Here is a 25,000-nt window from a genome sequence, read left to right on the forward strand (position 1 = left end):
GCGTGCCCTAGTGTACCCTCAAACAAGAGATCTGTTGACCCAAGGCAGTGGAAGACCATGGTACAGAAGCTACGGCACTACCCAAGACTGGAGAACAAAGGTTTGATTTTGAAGTGTCCTTATCCTAGAAGAGCTGCTTACCATAGCTAGAAAGTCTCTTCTACTCTTGACGAGAGGAAAGTAGCCACTGAACAATTACAGTGTAGTAGTTAACCTCTTGAGAAGAAGAAGAAATTTTTGGTAATTTCAGCGTTGTCAGTTGTATGAGGAAAGAGGAGAATGTGTAAAGAATAGGCCAGACTGTTCTGTGTATGTGTCGGCAAAGATGAAATGAGCCGTAACCATAAAGAGGGATCCAATGTGATACTCTCTGGCCAGTCAAAGGACTCAATAACATTCTAGCGGTAATAACTGAACGGGGTAGCTGGTACCTACAATATAAAAAAGAATATATTTCAATTCATTATTACACAGTTTTGAAAATAAGGAAACGATAAAAAATGTAGGAAAATAAAACAAAACGAGAAGACATAGTCGTTAACGACTCTCTTTATACAAGTGTAATGAACGTGTCCTAAGAATCTCTTGGTAAATAGACCTGGGTATTTTACTAACATACTCAAAACTTCCTTTTTTTCAGAGGATTACCGAACCTCACTCGGCAAAATCTGAAACCGATATTCCAATATCAGAATCCGCTCGAGCAAGACTTGGGAATTAAGGGAGGAAAGTTATGAAACTTGTTTCCAGTACTTCAGAGGTTTATAAATGATGTGGATCGGGTTCTCTATCTTAATAGGCGCTTCCAGTGCGGGAAAATTCGTACAGGATTAGGTCGTACTTTGCTAAATTGTGTGTGTGTGTGTATATATATATATATAATATATATATATATATATATATATATATATATATATATATTTATATATATATGTGTGTGTATTTATATAATAAATATAATATATATATATACAGTATATGTATATATATATATATATATATATATATATATATATATATATATATATGTGTGTGTGTGTGTGTGTGTGCTTGTGTGTATGCATATATATACATATATTTATTATACAGATTTACACTTGTACAACATACAATTACACACACACACACACACACACACACATATATATATATATATATATATATATATATATATATATATAGATTTATATATGTATACATACATACATACATACATACACACACCTACATACATAGAAATATGAAAGCATCTGGAAATAAACAATAAGATTAACTACGCTTTACACTCGGTTAAAAATCATAAAACAAAACTCAATACGAAATCCTGAAATCATGGTAAAAAATTAATGAAAAATAAATTAAATACAGTGAACTTTGTGACTAGACTTGTGTTAAGTAACTGAAACATTTAATTTATTATTTTCACCTGTAGCTTTGACCTTTGAAACTGGTTCTTTCCTTTTATTGTTTGACTCCTGGAAAATTATAATTGAAAACAATGGAAACCCTCCCTTATATAATAAAGAGAAACGTCTCTCTCTCTCTCTCTCTCTCTCCTCTCCTCTCTCTCTCTCTCTCTCTCTCTCTCTCTCTCTCTCTCTCTCTCTCTCTCTCTCTCTCTATATATATATATATATATATATATTTATACCTATATATAAATATATATATATACGTATATATGTATGTATGTATCCTGTCACGCTCAGTGGCATCGCCAGACGTATGACTTTTCAGTTTCTCCCGTGTATGGGGAGAGAAGTTGTCATACCACGGAGAGAGGGGTTACCTTAAGAGGTACATTCTGAAACTGCAATCTCCCACAAATTGTCCAACCAGCGGGTTGAAGTTATGAAAGGGGGGGGGGGGGGTTGAAGGGTTGGATATGTGTGTTTTGACGTCATTTTTGACGGGTCGCGTATAGTAGTATATTATAATGGATGATGAATTTTCAGATTTTTGATGTCTCTGGTACACCCGTATATTATAATGAATTATAATTCAACGCATTTGAAAGGTACGGAAGAAATAAATCACGATTTTCATCCACTGATATCTATAAATCAATGCCAATATCATTATTACCTTCCATGATAAAAGCGCCATTAAGGTGAAGATGAATCCCAACACAGCTCTGTTTACCAGATGTCTTGAAGGGCGAAAATGTGGAAATGGTTCAGGTGGAGTTTTCCTTAAAAACAAATCCGTCTTCTTAAATGGAATTACGTCCGCTCTCGCAGCGAAGTGTGAGGATAATTAACACGGGGAAAAGAGTGATAATTATAGAAACTCCTTGCCCTGATGTCGTTCATGAATGAGACACGAATGTGACGGAGAAAGAAACGAAATTCAGTGTTTTCCCAATTAGCTTTTGAAATCCGACTTTAGCGAGGAGAGAAAATGGAATGGAGAGATCTTGATTCTCTTTTACAAGTAAGAAAGTGTTTATTGATAATTATTTTGTGTGTGAGATTTTCACAAATTAATGCCTTCGCTAAGATCTAAGATTTTGCGAAGGGTATGTATTCACCCCTGTCTGTGGTTGTTGTTGTTGTTGTTTTTTTTTTGTTTTTTTGTGAGCAACTTTATCAAAAAATTACAGTACCGATTTTGACCAAACATGATAGTTATGGTGGTTATGACCCAAGGACGAATCTGTAATATTTTGGATAAAGTATATCAAAGTATAAATACGTATCTTGAAAATAATCGCAACGTTAAGTATTTGACATTTTTTTTTAGTTTATTTTTTGTTTTTGTGAACAACATTACGCAAAAATTACCGAAGCAATTTCAACGAAACTTTGCGGACATGTGGGGTATGACCCAAGGACAAATCCATTAGATTTTGAAGAAAATACATCGAAGTACAAGTACACAGTGGAATTAAGAGCAAAATAAGACTGATTGGCGTGACGAAGGCGTGCTCTTTACTGAGTGTCTCCCTGCGATGGTTTTTGTACTATCCATTTAACATATAGAGGTATCTTAGGCATATTGATTCGTTCACAGGGAAGAGTTGGACTATCCATTTAACACATTGAGATATCAAAGGTATATTGATTCATTCATAAGGAATAATTGGACTAATTGAGATATCTAAGGTATATTGAAGGTATATTGATTCATTCATAAGGAATAATTGCACTATCCACGTAACATATTGAGATATCTTAGGCATACTAAGTCATTCACGAGGAATAATTGGACTATCCACGTAACATATTGAGATATCTTAGGTATATTGATTCATTCACTGGGAATAGACGCTTACCACTTGTTGAATAACAAGGCTTTTAGGTCAATTCTTTCATATTGTCTGTGTTGTGTCTGGTATAAATAATAAAAACACCGAAACACGGGAAGGATGGAGAATATATGTTCAATGATATATTAAAAACATATGTTAAAGATTTATTATTATTATTATTATTATTATTATTATTATTATTATTATTATTATTATAAGAATTCACAGTCTACAAAGATTGGTGGTTTATAGTGCGGGGCTCCGGGTTGCATCCAGCTTCCTTGGAAATCCATCACTCTCCTCACTATATGTGCTGTTTCAAGTACCACGCTCTTCTGCACTCGTCCTGGGGCTATATTGGCTCCTACCTTCTCAAGGTTCCCTTTTAATGACCCAGGTATGGTCCCTAGTGCTGCTATGATTATTGGTATCTCCTCTCCCTGCATATTTTATAGCTTTCTCAATTCAATTCGTAAGTCCTGATACTTTTCTATATTTTCTCTTACTTTACTTTCCACTCTTGAGTTCCACTGTACTGCGACATCTGTGAGTGATACTTAATAATATATTATTATTATTATTATTATTATTATTATTATTATTATTATTATTGTTATTATTATTATCAGAAGTTACAACTCTAGCTAGAAAAGCAGGATGCTTCAAGCCCAAGGGCTCCAGCTGGATTTATAGCCCAGAGAAGAAAGGGAATATAGAAATAAATAAACTACTGTATATGATAATTAATGAATAAAGAATATAAAATATTTTAAGATCAGTAACAACGTTAAAATAAATATGTCACTCATAAACTATGAAGACAGACTCATGTCAGCCTGTTCAACATTAATACATTGATTCGGTACAACAAAACAGAGGCTCAAATACTTATTGGGAGATTATTTCTTTCATATTGAAATCATTGAAATCTGTCCATAAATTATGACTCACCATTAATATATTTTGACATACGACTTTCCCTGAATAAGATATGAATTGCTATTGCTTTTCTTCATATTGAACTGACTTGGTTAGGAAAAAGGTTTTATTCATTTATATTTTATTGGACGATCTTAAATGTGAATTTATGTCATTATTTTCATATTGAAGTCCTCATGAGTAATGGTTCATACCATTAATTTCTTATATACTTAACTTTTCTAAATATAGGTGTACTGTATACCTTGCATTTCTTTGACATTGAATTACCCATAAATATGAATTGTTTCTATTAATTTCTTTGATATTGTACATCCTTGAAAGGAATTATTAGTTTTAATTTCTTTGATATTGAACTACCTTTAAAGGAACTATTAGTTTTAATTTCTTTGATATTGAACTACCTATAAAGGAACTATGACTTTTAATTTCTTTGATATTGAACTACTTTTAAAGGAACTATTACTTTTTATTTCTTTGATATTGAACTACTTTTAAAGGAACTATTACTTTTAATTTCTTTGATACTGAACTACCTTTAAAGGAACTATTACTTTTAATTTCTTTGATACTGAACTACCTTTAATGGAACTATTACTTTCAATTTCTTTGATGTTGTACTACCTTTAAAGGAACTATTACTTTTAATTTCTTTGATGTTGAACTACCTTTAAAGGAACTATTACTTTTAATTTCTTTGATACTGAACTACCTTTAATGGAACTATTACTTTCAATTTCTTTGATGTTGAACTACCTTTAAAGGAACTATTACTTTTAATTTCTTTGATGTTGAACTACCTTTAAAGGAAAAAATACTTTTAATTTCTTTGATATTGAACTACCTTTAAAGGAACTATTACTCTTAATTTCTTTGATATTGAACTACCCTTAAAGGAATTATTACTTATAATTTCTTTGATGTTGAACTACCTTTAAAGGAATTATTACTTATAATTTCTTTGATGTTGTACTACCTTTAAAGGAACTATTACTTTTAATTTCTTTGATATTGAACTACCTTTAAAGGAACTATTACTTTTAATTTCTTTGATATTGAACTACCTTTAAAGGAACTATTACTTTTAATTTCTTTGATATTGATCTACCTTTAAAGGAACTATTACTTTTAATTTCTTTGATATTGAACTACCTTTAAAGGAACTATTACTTTTAATTTCTTTGATGTTGTACTACCTTTAAAGGAACTATTACTTTTAATTTCTTTGATGTTGTACTACCTTTAAAGGAACTATTACTTTTAATTTCTTTGATATTGAACTACCTTTAAAGGAATTATTACTTTTAATTTCTCTGATATTGAACTACCTTTAAAGGAACTATTACTTTTAATTTCTTTGATATTGAACTACCTTTAAAGGAATTATTACTTTTAATTTCTCTGATATTGAACTACCTTTAAAGGAACTATTAGTTTTAATTTCTTTGATATTGAACTACCTTTAAAGGAACTATTACTTTCAATTTCTTTTATGTTGTTCTACCTTTAAAGGAATTATTACTTTCAATTTCTTTGATATTGAACTACCTTTAATGGAACTATTACTTTTAATTTCTTTGATATTGAACTACCCTTAAAGGAATTATTACTTATAATTTCTTTGATGTTGAACTACCTTTAAAGGAATTATTACTTATAATTTCTTTGATGTTGTACTACCTTTAAAGGAACTATTACTTTTAATTTCTTTGATATTGAACTACCTTTAAAGGAACTATTACTTTTAATTTCTTTGATACTGAACTACCTTTAAAGGAATTATTACTTTTAATTTCTTTGATGTTGAACTACATTTAAAGGAATTGTTACTTTTAATTTATTTGATATAGAACTACCTTTAAAGGAACTATGACTTTTAATTTCTTTGATATTGAACTACTTTTAAAGGAACTATTACTTTTAATTTCTTTGATATTGAACTACCTTTAAAGGAACTATTACTTTTAATTTCTTTGATGTTGAACTACCTTTAAAGGAACTATTACTTTTAATTTCTTTGATACTGAACTACCTTTAATGGAACTATTACTTTCAATTTCTTTGATGTTGAACTACCTTTAAAGGAACTATTACTTTTAATTTCTTTGATATTGAACTACCTTTAAAGGAATTATTACTTTTAATTTCTCTGATATTGAACTACCTTTAAAGGAACTATTACTTTTAATTTCTTTGATATTGAACTACCCTTAAAGGAATTATTACTTATAATTTCTTTGATGTTGAACTACCTTTAAAGGAATTATTACTTATAATTTCTTTGATGTTGTACTACCTTTAAAGGAACTATTACTTTTAATTTCTTTGATATTGAACTACCTTTAAAGGAACTATTACTTTTAATTTCTTTGATATTGAACTACCTTTAAAGGAATTATTACTTTTAATTTCTTTGATGTTGAACTACATTTAAAGGAATTGTTACTTTTAATTTATTTGATATAGAACTACCTTTAAAGGAACTATTACTTTTAATTTCTTTGATATTGAACTACTTTTAAAGGAACTATTACTTTTAATTTCTTTGATACTGAACTACCTTTAAAGGAACTATTACTTTTAATTTCTTTGATATTGAACTACCTTTAAAGGAACTATTACTTTTAATTTCTTTGATGTTGAACTACCTTTAAAGAAACTATTACTTTTAATTTCTTTGATACTGAACTACCTTTAAAGGAACTATTACTTTTAATTTCTTTGATATTGAACTACCTTTAAAGGAACTATTACTTTTAATTTATTTGATGTTGAACTACCTTTAAAGGAACTATTACTTTCAATTTCTTTGATATTGAACTACTTATAAAGGAACTATTACTTTTAATTTCTTTGATATTGAACTACCTTTAAAGGAACTATTACTTTTAATTTCTTTGATATTGAACTACCTTTAAAGGAACTATTACTTTTAATTTCTTTGATATTGAACTACCTTTAAAGGAACTATTACTTTCAATTTCTTTGATATTGAACTACCTTTAAAGGAACTATTACTTTCAATTTCTTTGATATTGAACTACCTTTAAAGGAACTATTACTTTCAATTTCTTTGATATTGAACTACCTTTAAAGGAACTATTACTTTTAATTTCTTTGATATTGAACTACCCTAAAAGGAACTAGTTTTCAATACCTTTGATATTAAAAAGTCCTTAACTAGTGATTAATACCATTTACTTATACTTATTCCTTTAATTTCCTTCATGTTGAATTATCTCAAATGTGGGCTCTTACCATTACTCTATTTCAATATTGAACTGCCCTGTGACTACTAGCTGTAACTCCATGACTGAACCGAAAAATCTCGTGGTGGTTTTTTTTTTTTTTTTTTTTTTTTTTTTTTAATGAAATATAATAAATCATATTTATTGTTGAAAGTTCGTATCTAAGTCACTAATTGTTGGCAGAAAACCTGCTTCTTTGACACTGTCTTGATTGCCAGGTAATAATCACTTCTGGCTGAGAGGACTTGTGCAAAACATCTTTTTATTCTTGAGCTAAACAGAATTTTTGTGCAAGTTTTGTAGTTTAATAACTCGAAATAATAATTTATAATATTGATATCTTGAAATAAAGATTTTTTATCGTCAAGATTCAGATTGTTGTTTAACAAATAATCTGATACGGAATATATTGAGCTATAATGATTTACATAAATAAAGAAAAATCTATTTCAATTAAAAAAAAATATTTACATACTTGATAAAGATTCTTTTTCAATCAATCAAATTCTGATTTTAATAAATTAAGAAATGATTCACACAGTTGTAGGCTCTTGATGTGGAATGTATTGATTTATAACAAATAATAATAAATAAAAAAAAGATTATTCAGATTGAAACAAATTTTACAAAATATTTACACAATTATAGGCTCTTGATATGAAATATATTGAACTGTAATGATTTACATAAGCCAAAAACTTAATCAATCATTTGTTAACAAAATGAAAAAAATTATCATCTCTAAATAGTTTCGGAACATCCTTTTCAGAAAATGATAAACATCTAAATTAAATCAATTCAGAACATTCTAAAGAATTCGAAAGAAAAGTTTTATTGAACAAGAAAACTTATAAAAAAAAAAAAAGGAATTCGGGTTGGAATTTAAATAGACAGCCAGCTCTCTCTTGATGAATGTTTTGTCGAAAATGTTTGAAAAGTTTTGGATACAAGAACCTCTGAGACAAGGTCCTAATGAAAACTAACTTCCGAAACCCGGAAGTTTCGGAACTCCAAGAGGGAAGAGATGTAATTAATAGCAGTCACTCTTGAGTCAGGAACTCTCCCTTAAGGGACATGTTATTACTTTTGTAGGTTTATCCTTCCAGTTTATCAAGCTTAGGTTATGTCTATAATAGACGCCTTCATATTTTATTTTAATTTATATCTTTTTGAAGAAAATGGTAGCTAATGTGAAACGCCTCTGCCTTGCAATCTGCTTGACGGGAGTTCCAGACACGCTCAAGGTCGATAGTTTCTTGTAGTGTCATTAACCTCGCCCTCCTTGCTAGCTAAGGGTGGAGGTCGAGTTAATAAACACCTTCGTTGTTTTATTTCATTTTTGTTCTTTATGAAGAAAATGGTTGTTAGGTTGAAACGTCCCAGCTGGGCAATATGTCGGAAGGGAGTTCGAGACACGCTCAAGGTCGATAGTTTCTTGTAGTGTTTGCAGGGATGGAAGGTGGAGTTTATCACTATGCTTTGGTTGTGTCTATAATAAACACCTTCAGATTTTTTATTTTTATTTTTTTATGAAGAAAATGGTTGCTAGGTTGGTACTTCCCAGCCGGGCAATATGTCGGACGGGAGTTCGAGACCTGATCAAGGTCGATAGTTTTTTTGTAGTGTCTGCAACATCACCTTACTTGTTAGCTAGGGGTGGGAGGGTAAGTTTATTACTTTGCTTTGGTTGGGTCTATAACAACTCTCTCTCTCTCTCTCTCTCTCTCTCTCTCTCTCTCTCTCTCTCTCTCTCTCTCTCTCTCTCTCTCTCTCTCTCTCTCTCTCTCTCTCTCTTTTTTTTTTTTTTTTTTTTTTTTTTTTTTTTTTTTTTTTTTTAAATGAAGAGTATGGTAGCTAATGTGAAACATCCCTGCCTGGCAATCTTTCAGAAGGGAGTTCGAGACCCGCTCAAAGTCGACAGTTTCTTGTGTCTGCAACCTCACCCTCCTTGTTAGCGGGGTGGGTGGGAAGTTTTGGGAAATCCTAAATGTCTACCTGTTAGTCATCAGTAGCCATTGACTGGCCCTCGCTGGTAATAGCTGCATGGAAAGAGGACTTAGGCGCTGATCATATGTATATTATATAATCAGTCTCTAGGGCGTTGTCATTCCCTTGCCTCTGCTATTCATGGGCGACCTTTAAACCTTTAATAGGGTGTGGATGAAAAATAGGAAACATCACTGAAATAATCTCGTAAGTGTGAATGAAAAAAAAAATCTATATCTTAGCTAAGTTGACAGCCTTTAAATGGACATCATTTTCGTAAGACATTTCCCTGAATATAGAGCTATTTCTGCACGCTTTCTTTATGGAATACCGGAATTTAAAAGTAAATACTCTCTCTTTTGCAAAAGTGCTTAGACAAAGTTATATATAAACTATTTATGATTATAAACTTGTATCATTTTAGTGTATGATTGATGATTAAATCTAATATATATTCGAGAAATGTATAAGTAATGAATATTTTCACCGGTTTTCTCCATTCATTATCTATAGTGGTAATTTTCATTTTTAGATGAAATGTCATTTTCCACGAACCTTAAAGCTTATCTGTGTCCCATAAGTATTTTATTTAAAATTAGGTTTTACTTTCTGAAAGGTTTACTGAACTTACAGTTTGTATTGTTAACTGAATAATTCTGTCTTAGAAAATTAAATGACATTTCCCCGTGAACCTTGAAGCGTACCTGCGTTCATTATGTATTTTTTTTTTATTTCAAAATTGCTTTCAATTTCTGAAAGGTTTACTAAACTTACTGTAACCTTACCAAACCATGTATTGATGATTCTGTATTAAAAAAAACAAAAAAAAAACAATATTCACTCGAATGAAAACAAAGTTTAACCAATATCTTATAAAGATGCATCGTTAATTTAGAAAAAAAAAAAACCATAAGACCTTGCAGTTGGCAAAAGTTTTTTTTTATATAAAGAAAGTTGCATTTTTTCAGCCTTTTCAATGAGGCTGTAGAAAGAATGGAACACACTAGTCAAAGGACTTGAATTTCATATCTTCTATGGAACGTAAATAACAAATCAATTTGGAAATGAACGTTTTTGTTACCTTTTCAAAATATTTGTCCATAATTGATCAACTCTGGGGATCAGGAACCCAGAAAACTTTCAATCAATCAATCAATCGACTCTGGGGAAAATTATATAGTTTAAAGGGAAAATATTTACTGAGGAAAATGTTAATCGCTAGTAATTACTCCACTAAATCTCAATAAATGCAGATGTCACTACTTAAGTCACTTCTGAGAAAAGGAACTTATAATTTACTTTTTGATTGTTACGTTACTTAGAAAAGGAACTTACAATTTACTTTTTGATTGTTACGTTACTTAGAAAAGGAACTTATGATTTACTTTTTGATTGTTACGTTACTTAGAAAAGGAACTTATGATTTACTTTTTGATTGTTACGTTACTTAGAAAAGGAACTTATAATTTACTTTTTTATTGTTACGTTACTTAGAAAAGGAACTTATAATTTACTTTTTGATTGGTACGTTACTAAGAAAAGGAACTTATAATTTACTTTTTGATTGGTACGTTACTTAGAAAAGGAACTTATAATTTACTTTTTGATCGGTACGTTACTTAGAAAAGGAACTTATGATTTACTTTTTGATTATTACGTTTCTTACAAAAGGAACTTATAATTTACTTTTCGATTGTTACGTTACTTAAAACAGGAACTTATTATTTACTTTTTTATTGTTACGTTACTTACAAAAGGAACTTATAATTTACTTTTTGATTGTTACGTTACTTGTGTAATTAAGCAAGTGAATGTGTTGCTTGGGTTACTTTAAATTTTCCTTGTGTATAGGAAGGACAAAATCTGCAAGTTTTTCCCTATATACAAGATTGAAGAATTCTAGAAGTTTTTCCTAATGTATAAGAAAGGCAAAATCTGGAAGTTTTTCCTTATATACAAGATTGAAGAATTCTAGAAGTTTTTCCTAATGTATAAGAAAGGCAAAATCTGGAAGTTTTTCCTTATATACAAGATTGGAGAATTCTAGAAGTTTTTCCTAATGTATAAGAGAGGCAAAATCTGGAAGTTTTTCCCTATATACAAGATTGGAGAATTCTAGAAGTTTTTCCTAATGTATAAGAAAGGCAAAATCTGGACTTTTTCCCTATATACAAGATTGGCAAAATCTAGAAGTTTTCCTATGTATAAGAAAGGCAAAATCTGGAAGTTTTTCCTGTGTACAAGAAAGGCAAAATCGAGAAGATATTTTATATGCAAGAAATGCCAAATCTAGAAGATTTTCCTATGTACAAGAAAGACAAAAATCTGGAAGTTTTTCCTATGTACAAGAAAGGCAAAATCTGGTAAGTTTTTGCTATGGACAAGAAAGGCAAAATATTGGAGTTTTTCCTATGTACAGGAAAGACAAGTTCTTGATGTTTTTTTTTCCTATGTACAAGAAAGGCAAAATCTGGAAGCTTTTCCTATGGACAAGAAAGGCAAAATCCAGAAGTTATTTCTATGTACAGGAAAGACAAAATCTAGAAGTTTTTTTTCCTATGTACAATAAATGCAAAGTCTGGAAGTTTTTCCCATGTACAAGAAAAGCAAAATATGGGAGTTTTTCCTATGTACAAGAAAGGCAAAATCTGGAAGTGTTTCCTATGTACAAGAAAAGCAAAATAAGGGAGTTTTTCCTATGTACAAGAAAGGCAAAATCTGGAAATGTTTCCTATGTACAAGAAAAGCAAAATCTGGAAGTTTTTTCTATGTACAAGGAAAACAAAATATGGGACTTTTCCCTATGTGCAAGAAAGGCAAAATCTGGAAAGTTTTCCTATGTACAGGAAAAGCAAAATCTGGAAGTTTTTTCCTATGTACAAGAAAAGCAAAATATGGGAGTTTCCTATGTACAAGAAAGGCAAAATCTGGAAGGTTTTCCTATGTACAAGAAAGGCCAAATCTAGAAGTTTTATTTTCCTATGTACAAGAAAGGTAAAATCTGGAAGTGTTTCCTATGTACAAGAAAAGCAAAGTATGGGAGCTTTTCCTATGTACAAGAAAGGCAAAGTCTGGAAGGTTTTCCTATGTACAAGAAAGGCAAAATCTAGAAGTTTTATTTTCCTATGTACAAGAAAAGCAAAATATGGGAGTTTTTCCTATGTACAAGAAAGGCAAAATCTGGAAGGTTTTCTTATGTACAAGAAAGGCAAAATCTAGAAGTTTTATTTTCCTATGTACAAGAAAGGTAAAATCTGGAAGTGTTTCCTATGTACAAGAAAAGCAAAGTATGGGAGCTTTTCCTATGTACAAGAAAGGCAAAGTCTGGAAGGTTTTCCTATGTACAAGCAATGCAAAATCTAGATTTTTTTTCTATGTACAAGAAAGACAAAATCAGGGAGTTTTTCCTATGTACAAGGAAGGCAAAATTTGGAAGTTTTTCCTGTGTACAAGAAAGGTAAAATCTGGAAGTTTTTCTTTTGTACAATAAAGGCAACATATGGAAGTTTTTCCCTATGTAGAAGAAAGGTAAAATCTATCAGTTTTTCCTATGTACAGAAGGACAAAGTCTATAAGTTATTCCATGTACAAGAAAGGCAAAATCTGTGAGTTTTACAAATGTACAGGAAAGGCAAAATCTTTGAATTTTCTTATGTAAAAGAAAGGCAAAATCTGGAAGTTTTACCTATGTACAAGAAAGGCAAAATCTGGAAGTTTTTGCCCATGCATAAGAAGGGCAACATCTGAAAATGAGCCTTCTGAAAAGGAAGCCAACAGAAAAGATTAGTAACTACAGATGATAACCTTGCCAATTTAAAACTTATAATTTCGATATGATTTTGGAAAATGTATCTTCATCTGTTTGGAAATTATCCAAAGGGGTACCAAACTGCTCTCGGCAAAATCTGAAAATAATATTCCAATATCTGGACCTGTTCGATCAAAGCTTCAAAAATAATGGAGAAGCAAAACGTGTCGTTGATCATAATCCAGAGAATTATAAAGTAGACGAGTCTTGTTTTGTGTGCCTCAATAGGCCTTTCCTGTATCTTAATAAGCCTATTCGGATTGGTAAAAAGCTGAGCTGGATGTATATTTAGGTTAACTTCATAATTAATATAGATAAAACAAAAATCATATGCTATCAAACTCAATTTAGATTTATTTTGTAAATACGTATACATGTTTTTTTCTCTTTCAACTGCCTAACATAAAAAAGGCTGACAAAGTATTGTTATTGAAGACATCGGCAAAAGAATATAATAACATTGATTTGTTTTTAGAAATAATGTAAATGAAAGGAAAATCTTCGACCTAGTTCTGGTGACACCAATTAATTACTCTTTGAGATAGACCGTACAGATATGCTCTAACATATAAGTTAGCATGTTTGGGTATGTATACTTCACTTCCGTTCAATTTCATTGCTGTAAATTATCTTTGATAGGAACTAATGGATAACGGGACATAAAATCTTTCCCTTTCGATTATTTTATTAGTAGTAGAAATGGAAAAGAAATGAGAGAGAGAGAGAGAGAGAGAGAGAGAGAGAGAGAGAGAGAGAGAGAGAGAGAGAGAGACCTTATTGCCTTCTATGGTTGGGTTCCCCCAGGTCGCTCAGTGTGAGGTACCTCGTATATCCACCAGAGTTACTAATGCATCTTCCTGTGTATTTTGCAACTTCCAGTCTTGGATGGTCTGGGATGCATCTTAGGTATTTATCGAGCTTATTCCTAAACACATCTGCGCTCACTCCTGATATGAGCTGGCAGCGCATTAAATAGTCGCTGCAATATCGATGCTGGTGCGTAGTGTATTAATGTCCTGTACGCCTTCCTTAGTTTTCCTGGTATAGTTTTGGGCAATATTAATCTACCTCGGCTTGCTCTTTCTGATATTTTTAGCTCCATGATGTTTTCAGTAATTCCTTCGATTTGCTTCCATGCTTGTATTGTCATGTAGCGTTCTCTTCTCCTTTCTAGACTGTACAATTTTAAAAATTGCAGTCTTTCCCAGTAGTCAAGGTCCTTAACTACTTCTGTTCTAGCAGTATAGGACCTTTGTTCACTCTCTATTTGTGCAATATCCTTTTGGCAGTGTAGGTACCATATCACATTGCAGTACTCGAATTTACTACGTACATAAGTTTTATAAAGCATAATCATGTGTTCAGCTTTTCTTGTTTTAAAGTGTCTGAATAGCATTCCCATTTTTGCTTTACATTTAGCCAACAGTGTGGCTATTTGGTCGTTGCGTAACATTCCTGTTTAACATTACACCAAGGTCTTTAATTGCTTCCTTGTTTGTGATTGTCTCGTTATTAGGTCCCCTGTATGCATATCACATTCCTTCTCTGTTTTCATAGTTTATTGAATCGAATTTATCGGAGTTAAATACCATCTTGTTTATCTCCGCCATTCATATATTTTGTTTAGATCTCTTTGTAGTGAGTTTCTATCTTCATCACAAGTAATTTCTCTACTTATTCTTGTGTCATCGGCGAAACTTCTCACAACAGAGAGAGAGAGAGAGAGAGAGAGAGAGAGAGAGAGAGAGAGAGAGAGAGAGAGAGAGAGAGAGAGAGAGAGAGAATGGTGGCTTGGGCGCTGATCATATGTATATATAGTCAGTCTCTGGGGCATTGCCCTGCTTGATAGGGCAATGTCACTGTACTTTGCCCCTGCCATTCATGAATGGCCTGTAATAGTCAAGTCATGATTTTAGCTGTAGCATCTCGATGTCTACATTTTAAATTATTGTTTATATGTTTCTTTCCCCCATTCCATTTTTCAATTTAATTCTTTGACTCCTTTAATACATCTACCGCATCAAACGCGATACGTTGATCTCAAGTCAATTCTAAATTGGTTTTCAATAAAGATATGAAGTATTTTAAATTAAATTATTCAAATTGACGGACCTCATTCAATTAAACCTAACTCTCATTCTTCATATTTTACAAATTAGAAGTTATCAATTGCCCTCTTCTACGTTGACAACTACAATAAGATTAATTGGTTTGTCCAACTAATATCGTGACGTAATTTTGATAACCCAATAGTTCACTGTTAAACTATCCTACTCACTGATTGATATTCAGTGGAAGAGGAGTGGGTCGTAAGATGAATGGATGTTGTAAGGAGGGATTGTATTTAAAGGTTTTAATGACCGCTCATGAATGGCAAAGGCAGGGGACAATGACAACGCCCTAGCTAGCAGGACACTGCCCTAGAGATTGACCACCTATACATATAATCAGCGCAAAAGCCCTACTTCACCCAAACTAGTATCAGGGAGCACCAGGCAATGGCTGCTGCTGATGACTTTACAGACTCCTCCAACCCCCCACCTCCTTTGCTCACAAGGATTGTGAGCTTGCAAACACTACAAGAAACTATCGAGCTTGAGCGGGACGCGAACCGTAGTCCGGCAGATAGCAAAGCAGGGAAGTTTCCAGTAGGGATTTTAGGAAAAAGATGCAAGGAATATTGATAGATGGAGAAAATTGACTCGAGAGGTCAACCCAGCTATACAGTGGGACTAATAAGATCTAAAGAAGAAGAGATGAGAGCGTTTTTCACTCTATGTTCATCTACGTCGATGGACTGGGGGTCCCTCTGTCACCCACAGAGGAAAAGGCAAGACCTACCTGTAGGTCTTGGGAAGAGGAGTTATGATATCAGGTTGTTCCGTCTGGGCTTATTGAATGCGAGTGGTATTTGGGCTAAATTAGTCGGCAGTTTTCGACATTGGATTTGTACCTTTAGGCTGTTGGGACGGATGGCGTGTGGAAATTGATATTATTTGATTTTGTATAGTATAAGCTACTTGAAATGCTTTGTTATTATTATTATTATTATACATACATATATACACACATATATATATATATATATATAGATATACATACATATATATACATATATATATATATATATATATATATATATATATATATACAGATAGATATACATACATATATATATACATATATATATATATATATATATATATATATATACATACATACATACATATATATATATATATATATATATATATATATATATATATATATGTTTGTGTGTGCGTGTGTGTGTTATAGTGGCGTATTGAATATTAATGAACTTTTTCCTAGAAATATTTCTCATAACGGCCTTTACTTTAGCGTCATTTGTCAGATGAAGACAGGCGGTAAACTCGGTAATGGAACAAATCTTTTAAAAATACCACCTCATTCAAATTCAACAGCTCTTCTCTCGTTGTTAAGCAAGGTGTACAATTACGGCGATGAACAAGGACCATTCTAAAGTATGTAGGATAACAGGACCTATAAAGATTCAAATGTCTAAAGTGCATCGGTTAAACTGACAGCAAAACCCTTACAATATTTTCGGAAACTCCTGCTTCCTCTCTCGGCCAGAAGGAAACTGAAGTTGCTGAAGTACGGTGAAGAGCTTAAAAGTTCTCTGTGATTTTTACCGAGACAGTTAAAGCTTTGGAGCTTTTAAGGCTCCGTTTAACCCGCTCAGCAATTTGTGGTGACCGCTGATCGATCAAGTCAAGATAAGAATAAATGTTTGAAAAAAAATATCAACGACTATTTACAATTAAATGTTACAGTGTTATTAACCTACCATTAGAGAGAGAGAGAGAGAGAGAGAGAGAGAGAGAGAGAGAGAGAGAGAGAGAGAGAGAGAGAGCATAATATGAAACTAAAGGGGCACTCAATAGAGAGCATACCTTCGCTACCCCAAGCAGAATTTTAACTCAACTGCGAACTTGTTCTTCTATGTAATTTGTTTAAAACTTAATGAATTTGCTTTGAGTCACTCACCACATCTCCACCAAGTTGCGTTGAAATTGGTGCTGTAGTTTTTGTGTGATGCTGTTTGGCGTATCCTTTGATCATACCCAGCGTGTCCACCAAGTTTGGTTAATATTGGTACACTAGTTTTTGTGTAAAGTTGCTCACAAACAAACAAACTTGACAGGGGTGAATACATAACATTCGCAAATTCTTCGATTTTAGCGAAGGTAACAAACTTTATTGACCGTTTCTAAATTGATATTTGTCATTACTTCTTATATCGCTAATTTATTTCCTTATTTCCTTTCCTCACTGGGCTATTTTTCCCTGTTGGAGCCCTTGGGCTTATAGCATCTTGCTTTTCCAACTAGTGTTGTAGCTTAGCTAGTAATAATAATAATATGATAATACTGTTCTTGCAGCAAACACTAACGGAGAAAGCTAGAATGAAATATGCTTGTGAATAGTTGAATGGATTCATCTATTATTTTGCAAAGGTATAATTTACATGTCATCCTTAGCTTATGGTGGGAAGAAGATTGAAATGAATAATTTCAGTCTGATTAAAATTTAAAGAGCTTATTAAAATAACCTTATTTTCGTGAAAGACAGACATATGTGTATTTGTATATGCAAATATGCATAAGTATATATATATAATATATACATACGCATATATATATATATAATATATATATATATATATATATATATATATATATATATATATATATATATATATATAGTATATACATATAAATATAGGCTGCATATATGTATATATATGCTTATAAATGTATTATATAAAATATGCATGTTTATATATATATATATATATATATATATATATATATATATATATATATATATATATATATAGATATAGATATAGATAAATGATTGAGACTACATGCATTAAATAACTCAAGAAATTCTTGCTCAGTAACGTTAAAGGAATGTTCTTCAAACATCATCCATCCCCAGTGAGAGAAACATTCCAGTATTTGCAAACAAACAGAAATTATCAACAGCGCTTCCTATTTCATAATCTTATCAGAAAGGCAAATTTGGAAAGCAATATCGCGCGTAAATACTGTTCCAAATATTGCTCAGTCAAATCGCACCATTACTTGGACTGGGCCTCGACAATGAGCAATTAAAGCTGATATTATTTTGCGTTCATATGAAATTTCCTATGAAATATTGAGAGAGAGAGAGAGAGAGAGAGAGAGAGAGAGAGAGAGAGAGAGAGAGAGAGAGAGAGAGAGAGAGAGCGGGGTGGGGCAGTCCATAGATATCTTTACACCTCATCTGTTATGAATATTTTACTAGTAAATATAAGTAGAACGAGTTGTATGTAAGATACATGATATATTACTGTATACTGTTTTCTTTTGTGGTCAGTGTGGTATGATATTCTAGGGATCTAGGAAAAGGCAGGAAGAAATAATACAATCTAGAACTTATAGAGAAAAATAGATGTTCATTGTCATGATGTCTATTTCAAAACTATCTTATAAGGAAGTAAAAATACTAAATTTCTTGGTGAATATTTCGAATCTCTAATTTCACGAATACATGTAAGACCATGTAAACAAACACACATTTCATAAAGGAATTTTTATCTTTCTTTTAAACGATGGAAATATACTAAATATCTTGGTGAATATTCCGAAACTAATATTCACGAATACATGTAAGACCATGTAAACAAACATACATTTCAAAAAGGAATTTTTGTCTTTCTTTTAAACGATGTAAATATACTAAATTTCTTTGTGAATATTTCGAAACTAATTTCACGAATACACGCAAGACCATATAAACAAACAGACATTGCATAATGGAATTTCTATCTTTTAAACGATGGAAATATACTAAATATCTTGGTGAATATTCCGAAACTAATTTCACGAATACATGCAAGACCATGTAAACAAACACACATTTCAAAAAGGAATTTCTATTTTTTAAACGATGGAAATATACTAAATTTCTTTGTGAATACTTCGAAACTAATTTCACGAATACATGCAAAACTATGTAAACAAACACACATTTCATAAAGGAATTTCTATCTTTCTTTTAAACGATGTAAATATACTAAATATCTTGGTGAATATTTCGAAACTAATTTCACGAATACATGCAAATGCAAGATCATGTAAACAAACACATTTCAAAAAGGAATTTCTATCTTTCTTTTAAACGATGTAAATATACTAAATATCTTGGTGAATATTTCGAAACTAATTTCACGAATACATGCAAGACCATGTAAACAAACTCACATTTCATAAAGGAATTTCTATCTTTCATTTAAACGATGTAAATATTCTAAATTTCTTGGTGAATATTTAGCAACTAATTTCACGAATATACGTAACACCATGTAATCAAACACACAATTCATAAAGGAATTTCTGTCTTTCTTTTAAACGATGTAAATATACTAAATTTCTTGGCGAATATTTGGAAACTAATTTAACGAATACATGCAAGATCATGTAAACAAACAAACATTTCAAAAAGGAATTTCTATCTTTTAAACGATGGAAATATACTAAATATCTTGGTGAATCTTTCGAAACTAATTTCACGAATACATGCAAGATAATGTAAACAAACACACATTTCATAAAGGAATTTCTATCTTTTTTTTTTAAAACGATGTAAATATACTAAATATCTTGGTGAATATTTCGAAACGAATTTCACGAATACATGCAAGATAATGTAAACAAACACACATTTCATAAAGGAATTTCTATCTTTTAAACGATGTAAATAATCTAAATTTCTTGGTGAATATTTCGAAACTAATTTCACGAATACATGCAAGACCATGTAAACAAACACACATTTCATAAAGGAATTTCTATCTTTTTTTTTTAAACGATGTAAATATACTAAATATCTTGGTGAATATTTCGAAACGAATTTCACGAATACATGCAAGATAATGTAAACAAACACACATTTCATAAAGGAATTTCTATCTTTTAAACGATGTAAATAATCTAAATTTCTTGGTGAATATTTCGAAACTAATTTCACGAATACATGCAAGACCATGTAAACAAACACACATTTCATAAAGGAATTTCTATCTTTTTTTTTAAACGATGTAAATATACTAAATATCTTGGTGAATATTTCGAAACGAATTTCACGAATACATGCAAGATAATGTAAACAAACACACATTTCATAAAGGAATTTCTATCTTTTTTTTTTAAAACGATGTAAATATACTAAATATCTTGGTGAATATTTCGAAACGAATTTCACGAATACATGCAAGATAATGTAAACAAACACACATTTCATAAAGGAATTTCTATCTTTTTTTTTTTAAAAACGATGTAAAATATACTAAATATCTTGGTGAATATTTCGAAACGAATTTCACGAATACATGCAAGATAATGTAAACAAACACACATTTCATAAAGGAATTTCTATCTTTTTTTTTTAAACGATGTAAATATACTAAATATCTTGGTGAATATTTCGAAACGAATTTCACGAATACATGCAAGATAATGTAAACAAACACACATTTCATAAAGGAATTTCTATCTTTTTTTTTAAAACGATGTAAATATACTAAATATCTTGGTGAATATTTCGAAACGAATTTCACGAATACATGCAAGATAATGTAAACAAACACACATTTCATAAAGGAATTTCTATCTTTTTTTTTTAAACGATGTAAATATACTAAATATCTTGGTGAATATTTCGAAAACGAATTTCACGAATACATGCAAGATAATGTAAACAAACACACATTTCATAAAGGAATTTCTATCTTTTTTTTTTTAAAACGATGTAAATATACTAAATATCTTGGTGAATATTTCGAAACGAATTTCACGAATACATGCAAGATAATGTAAACAAACACACATTTTCATAAAGGAATTTCTATCTTTTAAACGATGTAAATAATCTAAATTTCTTGGTGAATATTTCGAAACTAATTTCACGAATACATGCAAGACCATGTAAACAAACACACATTTCATAAAGGAATTTCTATCTTTTTTTTTTAAACGATGTAAATATACTAAATATCTTGGTGAATATTTCGAAACGAATTTCACGAATACATGCAAGATAATGTAAACAAACACACATTTCATAAAGGAATTTCTATCTTTTAAACGATGTGAATAATCTAAATTTCTTGGTGAATATTTCGAAACTAATTTCACGAATACATGCAAGACCATGTAAACAAACACACATTTCATAAAGGAATTTCTATCTTTTTTTTTTTAAACGATGTAAATATACTAAATATCTTGGTGAATATTTCGAAACGAATTTCACGAATACATGCAAGATAAGGTAAACAAACACACATTTCATAAAGGAATTTCTATCTTTTTTTTTTAAAACGATGTAAATATACTAAATATCTTGGTGAATATTTCGAAACGAATTTCACGAATACATGCAAGACCATGTAAACAAACACATTTCAAAGAGGAATTTCTATCTTTCTTTTAAACGATGTAAATATTCTAAATTTTCTTGGTGAATATTTCGAAACTAATTTCACAAATGCATGCAAGACATTGTAAACAAGTACACATTTCAAAAAGGAATTTCTATCTTTCTTTTAAACGATGTAAATATTCTAAATTTCTTGGTGAATCTTTCGAAACTAATTTCACGAATACATGCAAGACCATGTAAACAAACACACATTTCATAAAGGAATTTCTATCTTTTAAACGATGGAAATATACTAAATATCTTGGTGAATATTCCGAAACTAATTTCACGAATACATGCAAGATGTAAACAAACACCAATTTCATAAAGGAATTTCTATCTTTCTTTTAAACGATGTAAATATACTAAATTTCTTGATAGATATTTCGAAACTAATTTCACGAATACGATTAAAACCATGTAAACAAACAAATTTCATAAAGGAATTTCTATCTTTCTTTTAAACGATGTAAATATATGCTAAAAAACATATAAACAAACAAATTTCAAAACGAACGTCCATCTTTCTTTTAACCATACATTAGGAGACGGACATCGAAAGGTAAATTGTCCGTATAACGTTGCAAATATCAGACAGGTAACGCCACACAAGGTTTAAACGATTGACAGATATGTCACAGAGAGCCTTTATCTGTGCTGAGCTCCATTACACAACTTCACAAAACCTACTGCTCTTCTAAATTATTTTCCTTTTTGGTATATTGGAAATGATTCCGCTTTGGAACTATGCTTTATCGTTGGTGTTGGACATATAAACTGGTATTTCTTACATTGTATATGTGGATATATATATATATATATATATATATATATATATATATATATATATATATACTGTATATATATCTCTATCTATATATCTATATATATATATATCTATCTACATATATATATATAGATATATATATATATATATATATATATATATATATATGTATATATATACATATATATATATATATAGATATATATATATGTATACGTAAGTACAGATTTACTCACATGTATACTTCATATACATACATTTTAAATAATTATATATATAGTTATATATATAAATATATAATATATAGTTATATATATAAATATATATATATATATATATAGAGAGAGAGAGAGAGAGAGAGAGAGAGGAGAGAGAGAGAGAGAGAGAGAGAGAGAGAGAGAGAGAGGGGAGAGAGAGAGAGAGAGAGAGAGAGGAGAGAGAGAGAGAGAGAGAGAGAGAGAGAGAGAGAGAATTTCACCTCTGCTATCTCAAAATGTCCACTGTCTAACTTATTTATAAATTCAAAGATTTTATCAACTTCAAGTTGTTCGTAGTGCAACAGAATATTTACAATTTAATAAAAACGACTTAAATATACGGTCGTACAGTATTAGAAATAACAATATCAATACAAATGTTTGTATTAATGTATTTATGATGAAACACCAGATGATGTTGCAAGTTCTATATATTGTACGATACAAAATTTATGTAAAATATGTTTTGATATATTTTTTTTTTTACATAATTTTGGGTATGTACAAAATACAAAGTTTGCAAAATCGTCTTACATTTCATCATAAACCCGTCATTTTAAAACATTGCCTTAAGGGTACACTCGGGCACACTTTTCTATCTAGTTCCTCTTCCTCTTGTTCTCTTAAAGTTTTTATAGTTTAAATAGGAAATATTTATTTGAATATTGTTACTATTCCTAAAATATTTTATTTTTCCTTATTTCCTTTCCTCACTGGGCTATTTTCCCTGTTGGGGCCCCTGGGCTTATAGCATCCTGCTTTTCCAACTAGGGTTGTAGCTTAGCATTTAATAATAATAATAATAAAAAGGAAAAGACACTAGTTAATTAAAAAGATGGGAAATGTAAAGACAAGTCTTTTCTAATTACTGTACCTTTTCTTATAACTCCCATCTTCCGAGAAAAGTCCCCTCCACCTCCCATCTTAATTAGATTCCCCCCAGCCTCAGTGCTGGGTGTTGTGTGGGTGGCATCCGATATCTTTAATTAGTGAAAAGGGAGTGAATTGGCTCCGGAACTTTTTCCCCAATAATGGCTATATTGATTTCATGTCTATTGTTTTCGACCGAGTTCGGGTTCATATTGCTTGTACCAAGGTCTATAGACTTTAGATCTTAGGTTGTACACCGGATCGAGAAAGTATCGGTGCACAGTTTGTGCGAAACATTTTGGAACAGTACGAAAGTGTGACGGTGCCGAGAGAAGGTTGTGAACTCAAAGGCAGGATGCAATCAACTGAGTTAATTTATTATGGAACACTCTCCTTTATATACAAAATCTCAAGGCAACAGGAAATTTCATGTTCGAGAAAATGACAATGTTACATAGGCGACACGCAGACATGTTTATTCTGGTTCTTTTTAGTGCGAGGGAAGAGCGAAGATACAAGCATAATATATACAAAAGGAATTATGTACAATTATGTGACACACGGTTGGTACAAAAGTCAATGAAATATGTCCTGCGTCCCATATATTGGTAGGCCTGATGTTGTGAGGCTTTTAAGGCCGCTCATGAATGACAGAGGCAAGGGACAATGACATTGCCCCATCAAGCAGGACAATACCCTTGAGACTGATCATATTGCATATGATCAGCTCCCAAGTCCCCTTTCCATTCAGGCTAGGACAAGGAAAGGCCAAGCAATGGCTACTGATGACTCAGCACATAGACCAATAGGCTCCCCCAAACCCACCATCCTAAGCTTAAGAGAATGGTAAGGTTACAGCCACCAAAAGAACTAATAAGCTTGAGTGGAACTCGAACCCCAGTCTAGCGATCACCAGTCAGGGACGTTAACACATAAGCGACCAGTGGTTACCAAACTTTTTTTTTTCTGCCATTTCCACAGGCACCCAGTTCAACCATCCGGATTTCCAACTTCATGGTTGTGAAAGAGAGTAGTCAAATCTTGCTGTGCCTATTTACTGTACTGATTTATATTAGAAATGTACCAATATATTGATAAACATATACAGTAGTAACTTCTAAAGCAAGCGTTCTCTCTCTCTCCTCTCTCTCTCTCTCTCTCTCTCTCTCTCTCTCTCTCTCTCTCTCTCTTTGGTATGAGAAAGTACATCCTAGATTTTTTCATTGCTAGTAGGCACTGTAATTATTCCCCCCCCCCCCCCGTGTAGCTTCAGATTTCCCCCTAGTTTGGAAAATGATGCTATAGAAGGACTACTACTGATATCTCTTTTTTTAATATACATTA

The sequence above is a fragment of the Palaemon carinicauda genome, chromosome 39, assembly GCF_036898095.1.
Source record: "Palaemon carinicauda isolate YSFRI2023 chromosome 39, ASM3689809v2, whole genome shotgun sequence".
NCBI classification, from domain to species: domain Eukaryota; kingdom Metazoa; phylum Arthropoda; class Malacostraca; order Decapoda; family Palaemonidae; genus Palaemon; species Palaemon carinicauda.